Source organism: Eptesicus fuscus, chromosome 1, assembly GCF_027574615.1.
Source record: "Eptesicus fuscus isolate TK198812 chromosome 1, DD_ASM_mEF_20220401, whole genome shotgun sequence".
In the NCBI taxonomy this organism is placed as follows: domain Eukaryota; kingdom Metazoa; phylum Chordata; class Mammalia; order Chiroptera; family Vespertilionidae; genus Eptesicus; species Eptesicus fuscus.
Window position 1 is genome coordinate 121,091,131 of NC_072473.1, and position 21,265 is coordinate 121,112,395.

Genomic DNA, 21,265 nt, shown 5'->3' on the forward strand with positions numbered 1-21,265 from the left:
CAGAGATTAATCCAGTAGCACCATCCCCAAAAGAACATGGGCAGCAAAGCAACTGGATCTACAATTAAAACATTACAGGAAAACATGGGGAGACGAAAAGGAAATCCCCAAAGGAAAGAAAAAGAAGAATCACCAGAAAGGGAGTTAAATGAACTTGAGGTTAGCAGCCTAACAGAGAAAGAATTCAGAGTATTCATTATAAGGATGTTTAAGCAGATGAATGACAAATACACACAACTCAATGAGAACTATAAGGAGCTGAATGAAAATGTCACCAACATGAAAAGAAACTAAGAGGAGATGATGAACGACATAGCTGCAATAAAGAACACAATGGAAGGCCTAAAGAGTAGAGTAGAAGAGGCTGAGGACCGCATTAGCAAATTAGAAGACAAGGTAGGAAAAAACACACAAACACAGCAGCAACTGGACAGAAGACTTAAAAAGCAAGAGGAGAGCCTAAGGGAGCTATATCACTACACAAAACGAAACAACATTCGAATAATAGGGATAAAAGAAGGAGAGGAAGAGAAGCAATAAATAGAAAACCGGTTTGAAGAAATAATGACAGAAAACTTCCCTGATATTGGCAAGAAAAAAAACTATCCAAGTCCAAGAAGTACACAGAGTCTCAAACAAATTTAACCCGAAAAGAACGACAACCAAGACACATCATAATTAAATTGATGAACACCAATGACAAAGCAAGAATCTTAAAGGCTGCAAGAGAGAGACAGAAAGTAATATACAAGGGATCTCCTATTAGAACATCAACTGATTTCTCAACAGAAACACACCAGGCCAGAAGGGAATGGAATGAAATAAACAAAGTGATGCAAAACAAGGGACTGAATCCAAGAATACTATACCCAGCAAGGCTATCATTCAAAATTGAAGGTGGAATCAGAAGCTTCACAGATAAAAAAGGGCTAAGAGAGTTCATCACTACCAAGCCAGCAATGCAAGAAATGCTAAAGGGACTGCTGTAAAAAGAAGAAAGAGAAAGGCAAAAAGAAAAACAAACACTAAGAAAAAATATGACAACAAACAGGTACTTATCAATAATAACATTAAACGTAAATGGATTAAATGCACCAATCAAAAGACATAGGGTAGCTGAATGGATAAGACAACATGACCCATATATTTGCTGTCTACAAGAGACCCACCTTAGAGCAAAGGATTCACACAGACTGAGAGTGAAGGGATGGAAAAACATTTTTCAGGCAAATGGAAATGAGAAAAAAGCTAGGGTTGCGATACTTATATCAGATAAAATAGACATCAAAGTAAAGGCCATAATAAGAGATAAGGAAGGCCACTACGTAATACTAAAGGGAGCAATTCAACAAGAAGATATAACTCTGGTAAACATATATGCACCAAATGCAGGAGCACCCAAATACATAAAAAAATCTCCTGGAAGATATCAAGTGAGAGATCTACATCAATACAATCATAGTAGGGGACTTGAATACACCACTGACATCAATGGATAAATCCTCTGGACAAAAAATCAGCAAAGAAATAGCAATTCTAAATGACACACTAGATCAGATGGACCTAATTGACATCTTCAGAGTATTTCACCCCAAAGCCATGGAATATACGTTCTTCTCAAGTGCACATGGGACATTCTCAAAAATAGACCAAATATTGGGTAACAAGCAAAGTCTCCCCAAATTCAAAAAGATTGAAATCATATCAAGCATTTTCTAAGACCAAAATGGCATAATATTATAAATAAACTACAATAAAAACACTCCAAAAAATTCAAACACTTGGAAACTGAATAGCATGCTACTAAACAATGAGTGGGTTATGAATGAGATCAAAGAAGAAATTAAAAACATTCTGGAGACTAATGACAATAAAAACACAACATTGAAAATCCTATGGGACACAATGAAAGCAGTCCTGAGAGGGAAGTGTATAGCTCTACTGCCTACCTCAAAAAACAAGAAAAAATGGTAATAAATGATCTAACTCAACAACTCAAAGAAATAGAAAGGGAGCAACAAGAAAAGCCCATAGTGAGCAGAAAAGGAAATAATAAAGATCAGAGCAGAAATGAATGACATAGATACCAAAAAAACAATACACAAGATCAACAAAACCAAGAGCTGGTTCTTTGAAAGGATAAACAAGATTGATGAACCTCTAGCCAGGCTCACCAAGAAGCAAAGAGAGAGGACCCAAATAAACAAAATCAGAAATGAAAGAGGTGAAATAACAACAGACCCCACATAAATACAAAGGATTGTCAAAAAATACTATGAACAACTCTATTCCAACAAAATAGACAACCTGGAGGAAATGGACACATTCCTAGAAAAACACAATCTTCCAAAACTTACTCAGGAAGAGACTAAAAATCTCAATAGGCTGATAACTATGGAAGAAATTGAAGCAGTCACCAAAAAGCTTCCAGCAAACAAAAGCCCGGGGCCAGACGGCTTCACAGGGGAGTTTTACAAAACATTCAAGGAAGAATTAAAACCTATCCTCCTCAGACTATTCCAGAAAATTCAAGAAGAAGGAACACTTCCAAGCTCCTTCTATGAAGCCAGCATCACCCTAATACAAAAACCAGATAAAGATAACACAAGGAAAGAGAATTACAGGCCAATATCCCTCCTGAACATAGATGTCAAAATCCTCAACAAAATTCTAGCAAATCGAATCCAGCAGTACATCAGAAAGATCATACACCACGACCAAGTAGGATTTATCCCTGGGATGCAAGGATGGTACAATATTCGCAAATCAATAAACGTGATACATCACATAAACAAATTAAGAGATAAAAACCATATAGTCATATCAATTGATGCAGAAAAAGCATTTGACAAAATCCAAACACCCTTTCTTAATAAAAACTCTCAGCAAGCTGGGAATAGAAGGGTCATACCTCAACATAATAAAAGCCATATATGACAAACCCACACCCAACATCATACTCAATGGGCAAAAATTAAAACCATTTCCCCTAAGAACAGTAACAAGACAGGGATGCCCACTCTCACCACTCCTGTTCAACATAGTGTTGGAATTACTAGCCATTGCACTCAGACAAGAAGAAGAAATAAAAGGCATCCAAATTGGAAAAGAAGAAGTAAAAATGTCCTTATTTGCAGATGACATGATACTGTACATAGAACACCCTAAAGACTCCATCAAAAATTATTAGACTTAAAATATGAATTCAGCAGAGTAGCAGGATACAAAATAAATGCTAAGAAATATATGGAATTTATATTCTCCAATAATGAACTTACAGAAAGATAGACTAAAAAATCAATCCCATTTACCATCACACCAAAAAAATTAAGATACCTAGGAATAAACTTAACTAAGGAGGTAAAAGACCTATACGCGGAAAACTATACAACACTGAAAAAAGAGATAGAGGAAGACAAACTGATGGAAGTACTTACAGTGTTCATGGATTGGTAGAATAAACATCATAAAAATGTCCATACTATCCAAAGCAATCTATAATTTCAATGCACTTCCCATTAAAATACCAGTGGCATACTTCACAGACCTAGAACGTACTTTCCAAAAATTCATCTAGAATAAAAAAAGACCCCAAATAGCTACAGCAATCCTCAGAAAGAAGAACAAAGTAGGAGGGATCTCTATACCAGATTTCAAGCTATATTACAAAGCCACTGTTCTCAAAACTGCCTGGTATTGGCACAAGAACAGACATATAGATCAATGGAATAGAATAGAGAACCCAGAAATCAATCCAAATCACTATGCTCAATTAATATTGGACAAAGGAGGCATGAACATACAATGGAGTCAAGACAGTCTCTTCAATAAATGGTGTTGGGAAAAATTGAACAGATACATGCAAAAAAAATGAAACTAGACCACCAACTTACACCATAAACAAAAGTAAACTCAAAGTGGATCAAGGACTTAAACATAAGACAGGAAATCATAAAAATACTAGAGGAATCTACAGGCAGAAAAATCTGACATATGCCAAAAGAACTTCTTCACTGACACTGCTCCTTGGGCAATGGAAGCTAAAGAGAAAATAAATAAGTGGGACTACATCAAAATAAAAAGATTTTGCACAGCAACGGAAACCATCAATGAAACAAGAAGAACCCCACTGCATGGGAGAACATATTTGCCAATGATGTCAACGATAAGGGTTTAATCTCCAACGTTTAAAGGGAACTCATGCAGCTTAACAAAAAGAAGATAAACAACCCAATCAAAAAATGGGCAACTGATCTAAATAGACACTTTTCGAAAGAAGACAGAAGGAAGGCCAAATCACTAATCATTATAGAGATGCAAATCAAAACAACAATGCGGTATCATCTCACACCTGTCAGAATGGTTATTATCAACAAGTCAACTAATGACAAGTGCTGGCGAGGATGTGGAGAAAAAGGAACTCTCATGCACTGCTGGTGGGAATGCAGACTGGTGCAGCCACTGTGGAGAACAGTACGGAGTTTCCTTAAGAAAGTAAAAATAGAACTCCCATTTGACCCAGTGATCCCACTTCTAGGAATATATCCCAAGAAACTGGAAACATCAATCAGAAAGGATATATGCACCCCTATGTTCATAGCAGCACAATTCACCATAGCTAAGATTTGGAAACAGCCTAAGTGCCCATCAGCAGGTGAGTGGATTAAAAAAACAGTGGTACATCTACACAATCGAACACTACGCTGCAGTAAAAAAGAAGGATCTCTTACCATATGCAACAATATGGATGGAGATGGAGAACATTATGATTAGTGAAATAAGCCTGGCAGAGAACGATAAATATCACATGATCTCACTCATTTGTGGAATATAATGAACAACATAAACTGATGGGGAAAAATAGATCCAGAAACAGAAAAACATCCATCAGAATGTCAAACCTCCGGGAAGAAATTGTGAGGTAACCAGAAACCCAAGAATGCCTGAGAACGCCTTTCTAGCCACGCTAGCAATCATCAGATGTACGGTAATTTTACCTGGGACAAGAGGGTAAGTATTTTGGTCTTATGCTCCTGACCCTTCATGGGTAAGACCCCTTACATGGGCTGATCCCCTGACTAATGTTGTTACCAATTATACCAAACACCTTGGTCATCCAGGAGGTCCATGGGTGGGGCAAGAAAGTATAAATACACAGGGGTCTCCACCCAGCTTCCCTTTTGTATGACACAAAATCAAAGTAATGCCCCTTTGTGTGTACAATTAAAGAGAGGTTTCTGGCTTGTGTGGACACCAAAGAAAGGGTGTCACTACTATCACTACTTGCCCCCGGTAGAGGAGCAAAAAATGTAACTAAGACCTTGTCTATATAAAAAGAAATGAACAGCCAATTTGAAAGGGAATTGCCATGGACTAGAACAAAGAATATCCTTACATGATATTATTCTACACTGTCATTAAAATTTTTCCCAGATTTGGATCACCCCTAGTACTTATAATAGTTCTTCACACCCTTGGGGATAAAAAAAAAATCATCTGTTTGGTGCTTGGAGAAAAACTTAACACATCTCTTGATACTTTAGAATTACAACAGCATAATATACAATTATCCCAAGCAATCTTACAAACTAATTCTTTGAATGTCTGGCAGCAATTTAAAAAGGACATGTAAGGATTTAATCCTTTTCATTGTGTAGAGGGCCTCCTGGGAAGGCACCTGAGCATTATATATTGGTCCCTCTTACCCTTTAGGCCAAGAGAGACCCTCTTCTCACAATTCAATTGCTCACAGCTGTTGCATGAGCTCTCTGTTCATGTCGAGGTTGAAGTCTCATGATGACTGGTGCCATGGATCTGTCTCTCACCCAGTGGGGCGAACTGAGCTCTCCCTGGAGAAGAAACCTGGGTTCCACAAGATATGTGATCAGTGCTGGGGCCCCGCCAGCAGGCGAGGGGATCCCAAGACAGGTTCTGTGCATGGAGGCCACGGGGGCATAGGCTACCAAGGAGACAAAACTGAACCTCACATCACCCTGCTTGGCCCTGGAGGATGGCTGGTTAGCCAGAGACGGGTAAGATTCCTCAAGGAAGGAACAACTAAGACAGGCACAGTCGCAGAGGGGCCATCAGTAGAGAATTTGGGGATCAACAGAGGTGGGGCACAGACCCTCACCCCCCCCAACATTGCAGGGGCCTGAACCCTAGCCCCTTCTGAGGGAGGTCTCCTGCCCCCATGGCTGCTTCCTGCCTCCCATGCCCTGCTCAGATCAGGGTCCAAGTGACCGACAGAGACTTGGCCGACAGCAGCTGCCCTCTCACTCCAACAAGAATTGTTTGAATTGTCTTGTACCCATGGTGTAGGGAAGTGGGTTTATGATATCTAAATCCAGCTTACCACCAGGAATGCTCAGGACCTACTCAAGAAGGCAAATAATCCCTTCCACTAATATTTACAGGGTAAAATAAGATTTTTGTTAGAGTAATAAATTTTACAGTAAAGTAGTAGTCAAGTTTTCAGGCAAATTTAAATTGGCTAGTTGAAACAAGCAAATATTCTAGAAAAATTAATTGTACTGGACAAAAAGGTGTTCCTAAAGTGTTAACTAAAATTTTTATTGGTACTTCATCTCATGATAAATTGTGCACCATGTAATGAACCTAAAACAGTAATATTATAGTGCAAAAAATTAAAATGTAAAAGCCATCAAGACTACATTATAAAATTTTCAAAAGCCTCCTAACATTTAAATCAACAAATGAGGGGATAATAGAAGAATATCATGTAAGGAAAAATATCCTGTAAGTAAATTACATCTAGAAAATTAATACTTTAGAAAATTAATTGTAAGGCTAAAAGCAAGACACCCATGAAAAACACACAAGGTGTCAAAACAAGGCAGAGGAAAATCATTTGGGCAAAAAATGAAATAGGATCTCAAGTCAAATTTATAGAAAATATTCCTTTATTAACTTTTGGTCGAGAATATGTTTGTATATTTTCAGAAAACAACTCTGAGACCATGTGGATTCCAGCAACAGAGAGGAATCGACAAGACTACTCCAACCATGATGACAAACGAGAAGCAGTCCAGAGATGGAAGATGCGGATGTGGCCTTCCCATACTAGCAGTTAGAAGCTGTGCATCACTGCAGGTTGCCCAGGACCAAACCAGAGAGAGTCAGACCTGCATTACCACCATTTCTCCACCATCCAGAACTGTAATGTCAGTGCTGACATGTACACATAAGGAACTGTTGGACATTGAAATTGGGTCTCAAAAGAACTGTTGGTCCAGAAAGAAACTCACTACAGACAGATTCATTTGCCTGTCACCATAACCATTATTGATTGTCTCATTTTCAGTTCTTATAAGTGTATTTCTAATAGCACATGATCTCACTTATCTAGGGGAAATAATGAACAACATAGACTGATGAACAAGAACAGACCCAGAAACAAGGAGAAATGGATCAGACTGTCGGGCCTGAGAGGGAGGGTAAGGGAGGGTGGGGGTAAAGGGGAGAGATCAACCAAAGTACTTGTGTGCAAGCATATGAGCCTAACCAGTGGTTCAGGACAACAGGGGGGTGGGTGCATGTATGGGGAGGGGTGTGGGATGGGAATGGGGGGATGAGTGCAAATATGTGATACTTTAATCAATAAAGAAATTTAAAAAAAAAAGAATAGAGATACAGCATAACTTTTCACTATATACCTTTTATTATTTCATGAAAAATGTGAATGTAATACCTATCCACAAATTAAATAAAAATAACATAAAAAAATAATAGATGACATAATATTATATTTAGAAAATCCTAATGAAGCCACTAAAATTGCTATAGAATTAATAAACATGTTCAGGCTACTAACAGGATACAATATAAATATATAAAAATAAATTATATAGTTATATACTAGCAATGAAAATAAAATTAAAAAAACAATAAAAATTAAGTGAATAAAATAGAAACAAATTTAACAATAGAAATTCAAAACTTATGCTGTGCAAACTATAAAACATTGCTGAAATTAATTAAAGTAGATCTAAATAAATGGAAAGTTAATCCATGTTAATGAATCAAGAGATTTAATAATGATAAAAACAAAAATTCCCTAAACACTCTATAGATTCAATGAAATCCCTAAAAGTCCCAGCTGTCTTTCATGCAGAAATGTTAAGGACCCAGAAGAGCCAAAACAATCTTTAAAATGAAAAATAAAGTAAGAGTAGTCATACTTCCCAATTTTATTTTTTTAAATATTTGTATTTATTTCAGAGAGGATGGAAGAGGGAGAGAGAGATAGAAACATCAGTTATGAGAGAGAATCATTGATCAGCTGCTTCCTGCACACCCTACACTGGGAACAGAGCCCGCAATCTGGGCTTGTGCCCTGATAGGGAACGGAACCGTGACCTTGTTCATAGGTCAACGCTCAAGTACTGAGTCACGCCAGCCAGGCTACACTTCCCAATTTTAAAACTTATTACAAAGCTACAATAATCAAGATTGTGTGGTACTGGGATAAGAATGGATATATAGATGAAAGGAATAGAATTGTGGATATAGAAATAAATTGTTAAATTCATGGTCATTTTATTTTTAACAGGGGTGCCAAGCCAATTCAATAGGGGAAAATAGTCTATTCAACAAATGGTGCTGTGATAACAGAATATCTTCATGCACAGAATGAAGTTGGACTCCTTACACCATATTAAAAAATTAACTGCACTATCTCATAAACCTAAATTTAAGAGCTAAAATGATAAAACTCTCAGGAGAAAACATAAGAGTAAATGTTCATGACCTTTTGTTAGGCAATGGTTTGACACATATGACCCAAAAAGCACAAGTGATCAGAAAGAAAATAAATAAGTTGGACGAAGGAAAAAAAGAAACTTTTGTGTTTCTTGGTCTTAATCAGGAAATTGAAAAGATAAAGCCAGCATTTCCCTAATACCCAAACCAGACAAATCAGTACAAAAACATGACACTACTGATCAATATTTTCCATCAATATATGTGTGAAAATTCTTAACAAAATATTAGCAAACAAAATTCACTAATATATAAAAAGAATTACACACTGCAACCAAGTGAGATTTTTTCTAGAGATGCATGACTAGCTCATTATTCAAAAACCAATCCGTGTATTCTACTATATTAACAGGAAAAGAAGAAAAGTCATATGATCACATACATTGATGAGAAAAAGGGTTAGACAAACTTTGTCACCTATTCATAAAAAAGCTCTCAATAAACTAAGAAAGTAGGGAATTTCCTCAACTTGATAAAGAGCATCTACCATAAAACTAAAACTAATATCATCCTATCTAATAATAGACAAATATGCAAATTGACCATACCTCTGACACACCTACAAGCCATGCCCACAAGCCACGCCCACCATCCAATCAGAGCGAGCATGCAAATTAACCCAAACCGAGATGGCTACAGTCACAGAGAGCAAGGTTTCCTAGGTAACAGAGGAAGCCAAGCTTTCTGCCAGCTGTTGCAGGCCTAAGCCTCCACTCAAGCTACAAAGTTTCAATTATAGAAGGTAAACAAATTCAAACAAATGGCGGCAGAATGGAGCTTGAGAGAGAGCAGGCCAGGGTTGCCGCCGGCAACAGGGGAAGCAAAGCTTTCAGCACACCCTGGCCGGGCCCACCCGCTTAAGGCAACAAAGTTTCAATTATAACCCCAACACAAATGGCTGCAGGCCTCGGAGGGAGCCCCAGGCTTGGCTCTGCTCCAGGCTACAAAGTTTCAATTGTAGAAGGAAAATAAATTCCAGATACCAGGGCCTCCGCTTACATTGCCAGGGGGCGTGGCCCGCCTGCAAACCACCACAGGCCCCTCGCTCAGGCCACCCCATGCCCCAAGGGAACCCCACCCTGATCAGGGACACCCTTCAGGGCAAACCAGCTGGCCCCCACCCCTGTACCAGGCCTCTATCCTATCTAATAAAAGAGTAATATGCAGATTGATCATCACTGCAACACACAATATAGCTGCCCCCATGTGGTCAATCCTGCCCCCATGTGGACACAAGATGGGCACCACAAGATGGCCAGCAGGAGAGGGCAGTTGGGAGGCACCCAGCCTGCAAGGGAGGGCAGTTGGTGGTGATCAACCCTGCAGGAGAGGGCAGTTAGGGGTAACCAGGCCAGCAGAGGAGGGAAGTTGGGGGCAAACAGGCTGGCAGCAGAGTGGTTAGGGGGTGATCAGGCTGGCAGGCAGAAGTGGTTAGGGGCAATCAGGAAGGCAGGCAGGCAAGGAGTTGGGAGCCAGCAGTCCTGGATTGTGAGAGGGATGTCCAACTGCCTGTTTAGGCCCGATCCCAGGGATAGGGCCTAAACGGGCAGTCAGACATCCCTTGAGGGGTCCCAGATTGGAGAGGGTACAGGCTGGCCTGAGGGACAACCCCCCTCCGTGCAAAAATTTCGTGCACTGGGCCTCTAGTACTTAATGAAAGGATAAATGTGTTTCTCCCTAAGATAGCTTTTCCTCCTACTCCCTTGCAAAATATTTTTAAAAATTATCCTATTGAAAATGGGCTGAGTAGAAAAAAAATACAACCCACAGAATGGGAAAAATATTTTCAATTCAAATATTTGACAAGGGATTTGTATCTAGAAAAATATAAATAATACTATTTCAATTAAACAATAAAAAATAACTCTGTTTAAAAATGGACAAAGTGCTCACTTCAGCAGCACATGTACTAAAATTGGAATGATACAGAGAAGATTAGCATGGCCCCTGCACAAGGATGACACAAATTCTTGAAGCATTCCATATTATTTTTAAAATGGCTAAGTACTTGAGTGGACATTATTCCAAACATGATAGGAATGCCCAATAAGTACATGAGAAGAACCTCAACATTATTAGTCATTTGGGAAATTCAAATCAATACCACAATGAGATATTATTTCCGCTCACTAGCATGGCTGTAACAAGAACAACAACGACAACAAAAAGGAAAAAAAAAACTATTGGAGAGGATGTGGAAAATTTAAACTCTTATATATTGATTGTTGGAATATAAAATGGTGCAGCATCTGTGGAAAACAATTTGAGTTTCAATATAGGTTTCAAAATATTGTTCAATAAGATTGTTTTTAATTATCTGAATAAATATGGGTAAAGAGAAAACAAGAGTTGCATAATAAGACATCCAGTATTAAGTTTAATACACAAGGTGCATGCATGAAATCTTGTATACTTACTAGAAGTTAACCATTCAGGTGGGCTTTGGTTTTTCCTTTCTAACAACCAATGTAAAAAACAAAATATCATCTCTTACCTGATCTTAAGAAAAAACTTGACTTGAAAAATTTCCTTTCTGTGACCTCATAGAGGTGACATTACAATTGACACAAAACAACCAGGATTACACATATGTAATACCTTAATCAATAAAGAAAAAAAATAAATAAATAAAAGAAATGGTGGACCTTGGGAAAAAAACCCAACAACAACGAGGGTTAAAAAAATAACTACTTTCATAGGGTAGTTCTTTGTTATGTATGTTTGTAAGATCATAATAAATTTTAATTCAGTAAAACTAATTCTATCAGCAGCTTAAATAATGTAGGTTAGGTGTATAGTTTTCTGATGGCCCGACTTTTACTTTGAGACATTTTGGAGTAGTTACAAAATGAAAGAATTGTATACTTTGCATCCTTTAAGAGATTTTCCATCAAAATTCTTTTTTTCAACCAAGTTTTAGATATGTATTAAAAGAATGGCAGATGCAGATCTCTACAAGGGCCAGGACAGTAAAATAAATGAGAGAAGTGGGATTTTTTAAAAATTAAAAACAAATTACAAATACATGGAAAAATTGTATGTAACATATGACCACCTCCATTTGAGGGATTGAGGGCTATGGTAAACTAGAGTCTACTCCTTCTAATCAACCTATTTTTACCACAACTAAAATATGGTGAGGTATTGCTAGTTATCTTAGTTTTCCTTGTGTATTACTCAGAAGTCAGTTACAGAAAATAGAAACTACTAAGACTATTTTAAATATAGATTAAAGGGCCTCAATATGGAAAACTGAGTGTTTGCAATTTATTGAGGGTGGATCTTTAGGAATGACTGCAAAGAGAACAATGAAGAATCAGACCTCAAGTAAGCTGCCAACTTCAATCAGGAAAGTGGGAAATCCTGAATATTTCAGTTGAACTGTCAGCTCCAAGAACAATACAATTAGGAAGCTACTGCTGCTGTGAATGGTTAGTTCCAGGGACATGCCTTTCCAATTAGGTCCACACTGGCAACAAACATAATAGCAACAACAACTAAAGGATGAATCTTCTGGCCCTGCTCCTTGATTCCCACAAAATGGTGACAGGAATACCACTACAGATAAACCATAACCTCCACGATCATGCTTGCCACCAGAAGCAGCTGGAAACTGTTTTTAAAATCTCACTTAAGTTAACCTGATTGGTGAAAGCTAAAGCTCAATAATATCTGGAAGCTCACTTAGAAGTGCAATTTTTAATATCTTAATTAAAAACTTGTGTGTATGTGAAGTATGCAGAGTAGCAATCTAGTTTTTTTAATATATATTTTATTGATTTTTAACAGAGAGGAAGGGAGAGGGATAGAGAGTTAGAAACATACTGGGGGATGTGCCTGCAACCAAGGTACATGGCCTTGACTGGAATTGAACCTGGGACCCTTCAGTCCACAGGCCGACGCTCTATCCACTGAGCCAAACTGGTTAGGGTGCAATCTAGTTTATCTACCATATACAGGGTATCCCCCCAAAATGTATGCACAGCTAATAGCTCAATTTTGAAAATGAAATGTATTTTAAGAAATACTGCCTTTATAATTATTCAAAGTGTACGTATACATTTTTGGGGGAATACTCTATACTTTTATGCGAAAAATCACCTAATTTTTAAAGTGCTGGCAATTAATTCAATTTTTAAAAAATATTTAATGGGCAGGCCAACAGTATGGGAATTGATGAAGTACATTCATGAACTTTATGAGAAATAACTGGATGGTAGCTTGTGGTCCACTTCAACATGGAAAAATAGAAAACCATGACCTGCACTCCAGTCTATGAAGAAATATCATTTTATATATAGTGTATTCCTCTGTAAAACACACTTAAATTTGTATTTATCTTACCAAAGTAGAAATGCTTGTTAAAGTAATAGTCCAACAATATGCATGTTTCTATAGTAAAACTGAAAAATTTTCCCTCTCACCTACCCCTGCAACTCCCCCTTTGAAACATTTATTAGTATTGTGAGATAAATCACACTTCACTATAAATTAGATATGAAAAATAAGTAAATGTAACCAATAATAAAGAGAAAATAAATTAAAATACAACCTACTCATCATATAGCCAAGATGTAAGATTTAACTTCTAAAAACTGAGCAATTAAAAACAAACAAAAAAAATTACTTACAATTATGTGGGTTGGTATTCTTCCACTGCAAATTATGCCAGTTTGAGTCACTCATATAGCTTCATTCATTTAGCTGGAGTGCCTTGATTCTCATCTATGTGGAGTCTCTTTTAATATTGTCTTATTCTCCAGGACCTCCTACATTTTGATTTGATCTTGACCTTGAGACATTCTCAGATTTTAATGAATTCCATGAGGCCATTCCTTACTTTGAGAACCATTTTTCCAGCTGAAAGGCTGCAAATGAGAAAAAAAAAAGAAGTTTTATTTTCCAAACAAGTAAGTCTTATATTGGAACTATTTACTCCACATTATTCTTGAAAATTGAATTTTAGCTCATGTCTCTCATCTCATATTTTATCACAGACAGATTAAAGAAACCAATTGACACTTTTGAATTTTTGATAATTTGATGTCCTGGCTATCACCTTAACAAGTTGTAAGTGTTTGTTAGGTATTTTGTCTACATTTCAAGTTATCACAGGTGACAATTTTGTCAATGTAACACCAATATATAACACATAACCCCCACTTCCAGGCCCTAATAGCAGTTTCCTCACTGCTCTATAAACCTTTAATAAGTAACAATGTCCTCAGTACTCTTCCAGTCACCTAGTCTCAAAGACAACTATGTTACATTTTTGTTACAGAAACACCTCATTTCTATTTAGCTATCTATTGTTGTTTAATAAGCAATACAAAACCCAATAATTTAAAACCAACAATGATTTGTTATTTCTTGCAAGTCTATAGATTGACTCCATAGTTATTCTTCTCCACATAGTATCAGATGCAATCACTCACATGACTGCATTAAACTGGGTTATTTCAGTCTCCTTCACTGTGCTTTCTCACCATAGGGTGTCTAATCTCCCAGTGCTTCTCGATATGGCCTCTATAAGAGAAGGATAGCATAGACTTCCTTACAAAATAATAGCTGGTGTCTAAAAGATCAAAAAAGGAATTTCACAAGCCCTGAATGCTGATTCCCAGAAGTAGCAAAGCATCACTTCTACTTCATTCTATCGTTCAAAAACTTACAAAGACAACCAAGATTCAAGAAGAGTGAAAACAGACACTTATTTATGAGAAGAGTGCAAGCACGCACAGAGACACACAAATACACATATGACAAGCATATGTTCATAGATATGTAATAAACATTATTGGCAATGTTTAATTATCCTTTCAAAATATAATAACTTCAATGCAGACTGAGTCAGGTTTGCCATGTACAGCTAAGCAAAGTGTACACTACACAACTAAAGGGGCACCATTCATACAGGCAACAATGTCAATGGCATTCCATGGACTTGTAAAATAAAATGGCCTATTATGAGGCATTTGTCTCTAGCAAAGTTATTCAAGTAGTATAAATTATACCTACCAAAATGCTTATAAAACTCACACTGTAATACTACATGAAGAAACCAGGTTACCAGTTATCAATAAATTTTCATATATTTTCCAAAGTTTGTATTCAGTATTCTGCAAAACTAGTGTTGAATTCTCATCCAAGTTACCAAAAGAAGCACCACTCTTGCTCTTTCAGAGTAGTTTTCTGATGCAATATATCTATCACATTTCCCTTCCTCAAAATATGAACCTGTCTTGATTTATATGTTCTCAGAAGGCAATCTGAAGAATTATTGTTGAAGGGATAAGAGTTAATAATTTATATTATCCTCTATTGTTTTTATTGATTAACATGGTTGGCAATATCTTCCACAGTGTTTTTCCCCCCCAGGAAATAAAAGGTTTTTCAAACAGCTGTTTCTTTTTTAAAAATTTCTTTATTGTTTAAAGTATTACATATGTCTTCTTTTTCCCCCATTGACCTCTCCCCAGCAATCCCCCCCCCCGCAACACATGCCCTCACCCCAAACTGTCTGTGTCCATAGGTTATGCTTATATGCATGCATATAAGTCCTTTGGTTGATCTCTTACCTGCACCACCGCCCTCCAGCACTCGCCTTCCCTCTGAGGTTGGTTGGTCTGTTCGATGCTCCTATGTCTCTGGATCTATTTTTTGTTCATCAGTTTATGCTGTTCATTATATTCCACAAATGAGTGAGATCATGTGATATTTAATCAAACAGCTGTTTCTTATTAGACCACTCATAAAAACCAAGGGCAGTCCATTAAATTGTAACTCAAGTGAAAGTATTTCCACTGGAAACTCAGCTAACAGAACCCAATCTATTGCATTCTGTGATGTAACCTGGCATAGGAATATAACTACAAGAATCTAAAAGAATTGATAGTTAACATAGCACAGTAATTCAATCTCAAATACCAGTTGTCTCAATTGTACTTCTGTCAGCAGCTGGACAGCAGTCAATTCAAGTCTGATCTCTGAGAAGTGTTTCTAGAACCCTGATATCCCAAGTTATTAATTAAAGTGAAAGTCATATACTTTAGATGTCTGATAAGCTAAAGACTAAGCTAATGTTATATTATATGACAATTCAGAAGCCCAACCTGTATTCTTTCTGAGGCAGAGTTAGCCCACCTATACATAGAACTGCCTGCAAGATTGCCTTTAGGCATAGCCAAATGTTTACTTAAAAGAGAAAATTTGAATCTATTCTAGTGCTTAAACAGAAATCCTGTTGCATTTGCAAAGTTCTGAATGCTAGGCATGGAAGAGATCATCTTGACCTAGAAAAGTTAAGGAAAACCTTATCATGAATCTAAATCATCCTGGCTCATAATCTTGTAGAACATCTGATTTGAAATTGCACTTCATTGAAATGGGCCTGTCAGGTTGGGTATCTCCAAATACTTGAACAAATTAACATGCTGGGTAAAATTACTGGTATTCTTTAATTAAACAATTTAAAATATACCAATAGGGTTGGCTCACTTTTTCTATGACAGACTGATATTTTCATAATGATGAAGTGGAAATGTCTGGTAACTAAAATATAGATATTTAAAAGAAAATCACCTAAAGCTTTATTTCCTACGAGAGGCCTGGTGCACGAAATTCGTGCACTGGGGAGGGTGTGCCTCAGCCCAGCCTGCACCCTCTCCAATATGGGACCCCTCGGGGGATGTCCAACTGCAGGTTTAGGCCCGATTCCACAGGGATCAGGCCTAAACCTGCAGTTGGACATCCCTCTCACAATCCGGGACCACTGGCTCCTAACCGCTCAACTGCCTGCCTGATTGCCCCCTAACTGCACCCTTGCTGGCCTGATTGACACCTAACTGCTCCTCTGTGGGCCTGATTGCCCCCAAATACCCTCCCCTGCTGGCCTGATCACCCTCAAGGCTTTTATTAGTATAGATATGACCCTGCACAGAAAATTTTACTAACCCTGCGGTACAATAAGGGCTTGACAATTGAATCATTAGGACCAGAAACCAAGATTTCCTTTCTTTGAATAGTGGACAGAATAATTATCTTGTCTTTAAGTTGCCTGGAAATTAAAATGAGATAATGACTTAGAAAAGTATAAAAGCACCATATAAAGATAACTGTTTTTTTTAATGAAGTGGTAAAATGAAAAACACTATTTTTATTCTCCCCTTCCTTCCTTTACAGCTTTTATTTAAACTTTGAAATTTATAAAAATTTCACTCCAATGTTCATTTCTTTACATTCAACATTATTTTGTATTGGTTTTAGGTTTTATATTAGTTACAGAATAGTGGTTAGACAATCATATACTTTACAAAGTGTTCCCCGATATTTCTAGTACCCACCTGGCATCATACCATCATTACAACACTACTGACTATATTCCCTATTTAAGTGACAATGGGTTTACAGGTTCCTTTCAGTCTTTCTTTTGTGTTGTTCATCCTTCCTTTTCTTTCTCACTTCTTCCCTCATTTTATTTACATAGTATCTCAATTGGCCATCAAAGCTCAGTGAAGGCACTGGGACATGCTTCATGAATTTTACAGACCAGGAAACTGAGGCCAATTCCAGTTGGCTATGGAACTTGACTCAGCACACAGGAAGCCCTCAGAGCCATGCTCTTTGTGCTTCCTAAGAGGCAGCCGCCCAGCAAACAGAACAAACCTTCCAGTCAGGCTTCCGAGCCTCTTTCTCGAGCACCTCTTCATTGCGGATGCTCCACATTCTTTTCTCTCCCCACATTCTTTACTGCCCCCCCCCTTCTCCGAAGCAGGTGGAAGGCTTCCCACTCACTGCCTAGGCATGCTCTGCTATGGGGCAGGGTGTAGCGAGCTTGCTTTTGGGTCAAGGTGGGAGCAGGAGTCACTGCCTCTGAAGTTGAAGGCCACCTGAGCGAGGCCCGTTAGCACTGGGAGCTTCTCTGAATCACATCAGTCAGTTCAGTACCCTGCAGTGCAGCACCCCTCCACTGAGGTGGCACCACCTCTAAACCCCCGCCTCAGGGGTGAGGGTCCTTGCCCCTCTGCCCGGGAGTCCTTCCATACCCCTTGATCCCTGGGTGGGCCCACCCGCGTCTTGGGGCCACTGCAGAACCTCTGTCTCTCTACAGATGAGGCAGATCCCTTCCCTCAATCTCCATGAAGCTATGAATCTGTGGCCAGAGGACAGGTCTGTGTCTCAGCAACCCCATGTCTGCAATGTTCCCAGGGACCCCCGGGAGCTGCTAAGCGGGTTGGCCTCGCCTCCCTGGGGCTAGGTGGGTCCGGCCTTGCCTCCCCAGGGCGGCGCTGTTCCCAGGGACCCCTGGGAGCGGCTAGGCAGGTCCGGCCTCGCCTCCCCGGGGCCACGATTGTCCCAGGGACCCCCAGGAGCAGCTAGGCGGTTCTGGCCTCACCTCCCCGGGGTGGCGCTGCTCCCAGGGACCCCCGGGAGCAGCTAGGCAGGTCTGGCCTTGCCTCCCCAGAGCCGCCATCTTCCCAGGGACCCCCAGGAGCAGCTAGGTAGGCCACTGCCCCTCCTGGGGCCTGCGATTGACCCGGACCCCTCCTGTGCCGTCTGGCGCTGCCCACCCCACCGCCTCTCCTACCAATGGACTGGTACCTTGTGGGTGGTGTCTGGCACTGCTTGCAGGGCCTCATCCACCCCCGATGGACCCATACACCCCTAAGCAGGCCATGGTGCTGCCCCCCTTGCCTTCATATGCAAATTAACCACCATCTTTGGTGGGCTAATTTGCATAATCACTCACTCTGATTGGCTGTGGGCATAGCGAAGGTACGGTCAATTTACATATTTGTATATTATTAGGTAAGATTCAACAAAATACTCAAACACTATTTAGATAATATCAACAATGTGTTTACCTCACTGCACAAATATTCAGTGGTAATGTACTTATAAGCCCAGAATTTATGCTACTCCATTATTGATTGTGTAAACAAAAGTTAGTTTACCTACAGTCAACAGCAGGGCTATTATAACTCAGAGTGAGTATTCCAAAAAAGGAACTAGATACTCTAATAGATTTATTCATTTATATGGGTAGATACTGCTGACTTAAGGTGAAATCAAATTACAACCTTTCTATGAGTTAATTGGGATTCAAAGGGGGAAATGTTCCTTCATAAAATATTTATAGCAAAAAAGATTGAAAATACAATATCCCAAACTAAAGAGGTATCATTCTCCCTCACTACAGATCTGTAAAGTCCAGAGAGGCTTTGGCACATCTGGCTTAGGGCCAATGGTCAAAAACTATTAGTCTCATCTGTTCTCTGGGCAAAGAAAAATATAATCATCAAAGTGTGGTCCATCAGAAAATTAAGTAATATAATATACCAGTATCATTAACATAAAGAACAAAAAACTATATTATCATATCAATAACAGAAAAAACATTTGACACAAATCAACATCCCTTTAGAAATAGAAATAAATGTACTGGAGTTGATGAGGACATCTATGAAAAACACACAGCTAGCTATAAGATACTTAGGAATAAACTTAATCAAGGAGGTAAAAGACCTATACTCAGAAAATTTTAAGAAATTGAAGAAAGAAATAGAGGAAAATACAAATATGTGGAAGAATATACCATTTTCATTTATTGGAAGAATTAACATAATTAAAATGTCCATACTACCCAAAGCAATCTACAGATTCAAAGAAATCCCTTTTCAAATACCAATGGCATATTTCACAGATCTAGAACAAACATTCCAAAAATTTATATGAAACCAAAAAAAAAAAAAAAGACCTCAAATAGCCACAAGAATCTTGAAAAAGAAGAACAAAGTTGGAGGGATCACTCTACCTAATATAAAACTATACTACAAAGCTATAGTAATAAAAACAGTACTGGCACAAGAACAGGCATATAGATCAATGGAACAAAACAGAGACCCCAGAAATTGAACCATACCATTATGGTCAATAAATACTTAACAAAGAAATCAAGTACATACAATGGAGTAAAAACAGTCTCTTCAACAAATGTTATTGGGAAAAATGGACAGGCACATGAAAAAAAGATGAAACTAGACCACCAACTTATACTATATACAAGAATAAACTCAAAATGGATAAAAGACTTAAATATAAGTCATGAAACCATAAAAATCCTTGAGGAAAACAGGCAGCAAAATCTCAGACATTTTCACCAACACATCACCTAGGGCAAGAGAAACAAAGGAAAAATAAACACATGGGACTACATCAAACTAAAAAGCTTCTGCACTGCAAAATAAATCATCATCAAAATGAAAAGGGAACCCACTGTATGGGAGAACATATTTGCCAAGGATAAATCTGATAAGGGGTTAATTTCCAAAATATAGAAAGAACTCATACAACTCAACAAAAGCAAGACAACCAATCTAATAAAAATAAAATGAGCAAATTATCTAAATAGACACTTCTCCAAAGAGAACATACAGATGGCCAAGAGATATATGAAAAAATGATCAATGTCATTAATCAGAGAAATGCAAATTAAAACCACAATGAGAGCTGTAGCTGGTTTGGCTCCATGGATAAAATGTCCGCTGTGGATTGAAGGGTCCTGGGTTTGATTCAGGTCAAGGGAATGTACCTAGGTTGCAGGCTCCTCCCCAGCCCGGGCCCTGGTCAGGGTTCCTGCAGGAGAGAGGCTGGCAGGGGGGCAGAAAGGGGACAGCCAGGCTGACAGGGGGGCAGTTAGGGGCGATCAGGCAGTCAGGTAGAGTGGTTAGGGGTGATCAGGCAGGCAGGTAGGCAAGCAAGCAGTTAGGAGCCAGTGGTCCCAGATTGCAAGAGGGATGTCCGACTGCCTAAACCAGATGGGGCCTAAACCAGCAGTTGGACATCCCCCGAGGGTTCCCGGATTGGAGAGGGTGCAGGCTGGACTGAGGAACACCCCCCCCCACATGCACAAATTTCATGCAACGGGCCTCTAATGCAATTTATAATATTCTCTTTAACATGTTTGGTATTGAAATACCCTTATACAGAGTAACATCACCAAAATAGCAGAGTAAGGAGTTCCAAGGGTCTGTTTCTACACTGAAGCAATAATAAGCTGACAAAAACTGTCAGAATTGAGTTTTTCCAAATTCTGGAATCTAATAAAAAGACAACCAACTATTGCCTGATACAAGAACTGATGCACAGGTTAACAAAAGACCCATTGAAAGCCAAGGAAAATAGAAGATAGGTGTGATGGTTATTTTTATGTGATAATTTGGCATGACTACAGGGTGCTCAGAGATTTGGTTAAAAATTATTTCTGAATGTGTCTGTGAGGGTGCTTCTTCATAAGATTAACATTTGAATTAGTAGTCTAAGTAAAGCAGATTGGCCTCCCAATGTGGGTGGTCATCATTTAGGCCATCAAGGGCCTGAATAGAATGAAAGGTAGAGGAAGGGACAATTTCATCTCTCTGCCTCAATGTGTGAGTAGGGTCATTAGTCTTCTCCTAGCTTTGGACTGAGACGTGTACCATCTGTT

At 38.7% G+C, this 21,265-nt stretch overlaps 1 non-coding gene across 1 annotated transcript; it reads left to right on the plus strand.

The window, feature by feature from the left end:
- Positions 1 to 10,666: 10,666 nt before the first annotated feature.
- LOC114227944 (U6 spliceosomal RNA) lies at positions 10,667 to 10,771 on the plus strand. Its single transcript, XR_003614031.1, has one exon. It is a non-coding gene; the product is annotated as a U6 spliceosomal RNA (small nuclear RNA).
- The last annotated feature ends 10,494 nt before the right edge of the window (positions 10,772 to 21,265 follow it).